The sequence below is a fragment of the Mustela erminea genome, chromosome X (assembly GCF_009829155.1).
Source record: "Mustela erminea isolate mMusErm1 chromosome X, mMusErm1.Pri, whole genome shotgun sequence".
Lineage (NCBI taxonomy): Eukaryota > Metazoa > Chordata > Mammalia > Carnivora > Mustelidae > Mustela > Mustela erminea.
In genome coordinates this window covers 20,364,934-20,371,094 of record NC_045635.1, presented here as the reverse complement: position 1 = coordinate 20,371,094, position 6,161 = coordinate 20,364,934, and positions in this window count along the sequence as shown.

Below are 6,161 nucleotides of genomic sequence, written 5' to 3'. Positions count from 1 at the left end.
AGCGATTCAGATTATGCAGAGAACAAAGGCCAGCCTGCCTGCTTACCTGATTACTGAGAAATGGCCATCTTTAGCAGTGTCTTCTAATAGTACATCAGCTGCCACAGCGACTCAATCACATTCCAGCAAGACTTCTAACAAAGGTATGAAACCCACCTCAAAGTTGAGAGCCATAAAAACTCATCAAATGAAAACCTATGTAAATTATTGTTCTGTTAATCTCACCTACCAATCCCCAAATCACCGAGGCCTAAAGGGGCTAGCTCAAGCTGTAGCCAGGCTCCAAATGAACTGAAACATTCAAATTCTGTGCATACCATCGCACCTCATCTACTTGCAGGAGAATATAAATGCGTTGTACATTAGTTTGCCTGGGCTCCAACAGTACTGAACCTACCAGCTTTTGTGTGCTAATTCCATTATTCAATATTTTCCCTTCCTCTCAGTGAAGACTTAACCAATCTTCTTTTCACCTACCACAGTTTTCTCTAAGAGTCAAAAACCAAATTACTTCATTAAAGTTGAGAATACTAGATCAAAGCACATCCTTCTGATGAATTTCTAAATGCCCTTTAGAAGCAAGGATGGTATCTTGTGTGCTTACTATTTTCCTTGCTTTCACTTAGCCCAGGTTTCCTGTTTGTGAAACTGCTGTCCTTATATCCAAGTTAATGAGTTTTTAGGAGAAAAAAGCATATTGCATATGCAGATTTGATGTCGCCACACCACCTGATGGATCAATTAGATATATGGCGACACTTTACCTATGCCTGAGGGATTATGGGTTTGACTACACCCAGGACGGTCCTGGGTTTTGCCTGTTGTCCCAGAGAACTATTAATTGTGCCCCTTTTCACACTAAAAAGTGTCCTGGTTTGGATGACAAATTAATTAAGCTGTTTTCTCATCATTAGCATGGAAGCAAGTATTGGGTAACACAATTTGTTATGTTAACATATTATGTAACATAATCCGTATTGGGGTCCTTCTCAACTTTTACAGCAGCAATTCAGCTTTACATTGATATACGTATGATAGTTCATATTGACACTTTGACATTTTTTAGTCACTTTCAAGTACCTTCATTTTTATTTTTTTGGATCCATACAACATGCCCACATAGTGTGAATAGAGATATTAGTATCCTCATTTACAGCTGAGACAAAAACGATTGATTTGCCTGGAGACCATACAGTGAGGCTTCCTCATTCCTTACTCTGGAAGTACTCTTTCTATTAAATCATAATAGAAATGTATAGAATTGAGATTTGACATTATTTGAAACATCATTCAACTTATTATTCTAAGTTTTAACTCAACCTTACTTTCCTAGCGAAAAGAGGCCTTGGAAACAAATCCTACACTGACAATAACCCCCACAAGAGTTAAATTTCCTCTCTCTCTGGATCAAATCAAATTACAATCCAAGATTAAAACAAGATTTTTTTCATTTTTTTAAGTAATCGTTAGACCCAATGTGGGGCTTGAACTTATGCCCCACAGATTAAGAGTTACATGCTCTACTGATTGAGCTTGCCATGTGCCCCCGAAAGAAAATATTTTCAATTATAAAGTCAGTGAGGGGGCGCCTGGGTGGTTCAGTCATTAAGCGTGGGCCTTCAGCTCAGGTCATGATCCTGGGATGGTGCCCCACATGGGCCCCATATTGGGCTTCCTGCTCAGCAGGGAGTCTGCTTCTCCCTCTCCAGCTCTCTTGTGGCTTGTGTTCCCTCTCTTACTATCTCTCTCTGTCATAAATAAATAAAATCTTTTAAAAAAATAAAAAAATAAAGTCAGTGAGATTGGGACGAGAGGAAAGGGACTCGTGACAGAGTTTATAAGGCTTTCCATGTGAATTCAAACAAGTCTTTAATGTCTTGAAGCCCTGTCCTCTAAAGAAAAAGGGATCACAGCACAAACATTTTCTACCAGAGGCACTTCCAAAAACATTATCTACCTAGTGTGTTTTCTTTACATCCATCCTAGAAGCACAGGATGGGACCTGGGATAGCACAGAGCACTGAAGACTGAACAACCTCCTGTCTTGGTTTCCAGGATAACATTCTCTCCTGGTTTGACCTCTCTGGCAGGAAGTGAGCCACTTACAATACATGTGTGTTTCCTTTGACCCAAATCAATTCTTTAAATTGAGCCAACATTAAAAACCAAGACCTTCTGTGGTAAAATCCAGATTACTGGCTTCAAGTGAAAGTCAAAAAAAAAAAAAAAAAGAAGAAGAAGAAAGAAAGAAAGAAAAGAAAAGATTAGGAAAAAAAAGAAAATCCATGCAATAACCACATGACATATTATGTCTGGAAACAGAGTAGACAGTCTCAATCACTGACTTAAATAAAATATGCTTCTGGCCTGCATTGTCATTTGTTACCTGCCTGGCCCCTATAGACAATGGAGTTAGCAGTCTCTGTTTCATGTACCTCCTACAGCTTCAGGAACCACCTCTCTACACACTAACAGTATCTATTTGGACATTTTCTGAAGTCCAGCTCCACATACCTATATGTCCTGAGGTCCAGATAACATATCTGTATACCCTCTAATGTCCAGACCACACACCACAGGGCCCCTGCAGTTAACTTTACTCATATACGTCCTCTGTGGTCCAGGGACATATTCAGCTGCCTTCCAAAAATCTCCAATTGAATGGTAGAGACAAGGGCACCTCATATTCAGCATCTCCAAACTGCTTTCTCCCATATCGGACCACCAGTGTGGTTTATTTGAGAATAAAAATAATGATTTCAAGCTATCATCTGAGAATCCTATCAGACAACCCCTTATCCTCAACTTCTACATTCAATAATCACCAAGTTTTATTGATTTGCCTTCAAAATATCTTTCCAGTGCTTCCATCTTCACTTTATCTACCTTGGACCAAACCACTATCATTCCCATCGTAGACTATTCAGTCATTGCCTAATTGGTCTTCCAACACGCATATTTACATCCTGCCAAATCATTCCCTTGATTGAAATGTTTCACTGATTTCCCATTGTGTGAGGTCCTTACTAATTTTCTCCAAATCCTTTATGAGCTGAACCTCTAAATTCTTTTAGTACCCTCTTACCCAGCCCCTCTCCTCTATACCTTCATTGGCCTTCTCTCAGTTCTTTGATGATGCAACCTTCTTTCCTGCTGCAGAATTCTTAGATAAACTCCTCTCTCCCTGACACTGACCACCAGCCCCCACCCCATCTGACCAGGTCAGTCCTTCCCAAACTGTTTCACTATCACAGTAAGTCAGTATAATGTCGACAGGGCAAGCTGGGGAAACAGATGGGACCATCCATAGCATGAAATGAGTACCCTTGCCTTCTGCCCCAGCCCCCAAGTCTGGCTGCCCCTGAAAGCTGAGAGGAGCAATTCCTCAGTGGGCCTAGAACCAACCCCTTCAGCACTGTGCCCCCAGCAAACCCTTAGGAGATATGGCCCAGATAAGTGATTCCCAAAGTGTAGTCCCAGAAAGGCAGACAGCATCAGCATCACCTGGGAACATGTTAGAAATCAGTTCCACCCCAGACATACTGAATGAGAAACTCAAGAGTAAAGCCCAGTCATCTGTGTTTTACAGGTGCTCTGGGTGATCCTGATTTACACTCAAGTTTAAGAACCACTCTCTGGTCTAGACAACATTGTAGATAACTCCTATTCAACCCTGAAGTCTCTCATTTCAAGGAAATATTATTCTATGACCTCCACAATAGGTCAGATCCCCCTGCTGTTTATTTTCACTGCACAAAGTACCTCTCCTACACAATACACATGCTAACAACTACCAGTTACTTGTGTAGTCACCTGGTCCATGTGTCCACAACACACTGCAATCTCTAGGTAGTAAAGACCAATTTGGTCTTATTTATTTATTCATGCGCAGTGCGTGGACGAATGGAGTAGGGAAGAAAGGAAGACTAACAAGAATAAGGAAACAGGGGCGCCTGGGTGGCTCAGTGGGTTAAGCCACTGCCTTCGGCTCAGGTCATGATCTCAGGGTCCTGGGATCGAGTCCTGCATCGGGCTCTCTGCTCAGCGGGGAGCCTGCTTCCTCCTCTCTCTCTGCCTGCCTCTCTGCCTGCTTGTGATCTCTCTCTCTGTCAAATAAATAAATAAAATCTTTTAAAAAAAAAAAAAAGAATAAGGAAACACTCTTGCCTTTTGACAATCCCTCAAGCCTTTTAAAAATGCCGAACTAGACATGCTCTCCGCCTAGGCTGTTGGCCCGCTAAACCTAAGATCTTATTTGAGGTTGCGTGCACAGAAAGTACAAAGAAGCGACTCACCAAAGCTCAAATCGCCAACAAAGGCTAGGGGCAGAGACGCGTAAGTATGACGTAGACTGCTACAGGCGGGGGAACAGAGGATCCACCACCAGCAGCCCGCCGGCGCGGTGTGGAAACGCAAGGCCCTTTTGGTCCGGCTACCGGCCTCGCAAGGCGGAAGGCCCGGCGCGCTTCTCGCCCCTCGGCTGCACGTGCACTGCGGAAGGGAGGATCCTCTGGGCTACCATCCTTCTCCCGCAGTACTTGCAGATACTCCTCCGGGCACAAACGTGCCCACGAGAAAGGGTTCCGCGAGTCGTTTGGTCCCTCTACCTGCCTGTGTGCTGGGAAACCAAAAGCTAACCTGCCTTCAACCTGCCGGTACGCTGTGACAATGAGATCACTTTGGGCCATGTTACAGGCCTGGTGTTGTATGGCGGGGGGAACCCTTCCTGCTAATGACTCGCCTGTGTCAGGACAAATTAAGAACCTTCTCGGCCACCATCATTTCAGCCTGGCGGTGCACCCAGTACCTTTCCGGCCACCCAGTGCTCTTCATCTGCAGAACTCGATTGGAAGCCCTTCCAGCCACCAGTCAGCCCCTAATCCACCTATATGCAGCTTCTTCAGAAGCCCAATCTGCAGTAGAATTGGAAACTAAAAGGCCTTTCACCCTCAGGTCTGCTATGGAAAATCAATACATTTTGGTGATCGTCCTTCCTGCACTGTATCTTACAGGATGTTCCGGTCACCAACCTGACTCCTCACATGGGTTCCGCAGGTCATTTTGGGCCCCCGTCTTAGTCTGTACTGGGGAACCGTAGGTTATTCCAGCGATTCTCTTCTCCATGACTGTGCATCTGAAAACCCTTCTGACCACCAAACCGGCTTTGAGAGCTGCAGAGCCGATGGCCCTACGTGCCGTTACAACTACCGCGTTTTGAGGAAAAACGAGCCATTTTGACCACCATCCTACCAGGGTACTGGTGTCCTGCATGACCTTCCCGTCTGAAACCTCGCCACCTGTTGAGGTTCCGCCAGCCATTCTGACTTCTCGTGCTGGGAAACAGAGAGCCAAGCAGCCATCAGGGGAGTACTAGCTATGGAAGTGAGAGCCCTTTTGGCCACCGTATGGGCCTCACTGGGTACGGAGCTGAGGGCCTTTCTAGCCCCAGAACGCATGTTCATTGTGAAAGTGACACGCCTTTGGGCCACCATCATTATCTACCGATTTCAAGGAATCTTCCGGTCACAAAGGGGCCCACCCATTAAGGTTCCACTGGTCATTTGGTCCCCCAGCCGGCCCACGTGTTTGGCTAAATGAAGGCTAACCGACCTTCAACCTACCCACACGCTGTGGAAATGAGATCCCTTTTGGCCGCTTTACCTGTCCGGCAGAGTGTGGAGCCATGAACTCTTTCTGCTAACAACCTGTCCGCGTGTTGAAGAAGTGAGAGCCCTCTCGGCCACCATCCTTCCAGCTTGCTGGGGTATCCATTTCGCTTTCTACTACCCACCTACCGTCACCGGAGAAGGAGATTTGCCACCCTTCTGATAGTACCCAACCTGAAATCCCTGTCTTCTTGGATGCTTCAGGACCCCGGCCTGCAGTGCACAGAACAAAACACCTAATACCCTTAGGCATCAGAATGCTGTGGAAGACAAATGCCTTTTGGTGACCCTTTTTCCAGTGATCTGGTGTTCCAGAGGGCCTTACAGTTAGCAACTTAACTCTCAGCCTGGATTCCAGGGGTCGTTCTGACACTCACCCTCTCTGAGTGATGGAGAACCGTGGTTATTCCAGTAATTCTCCTGCCCATAGCTGTGCACGCCCGAAAGCCCTTTTGACCACCACGCAAGCCTCACATGCTGTAAAATTGAGAGTTC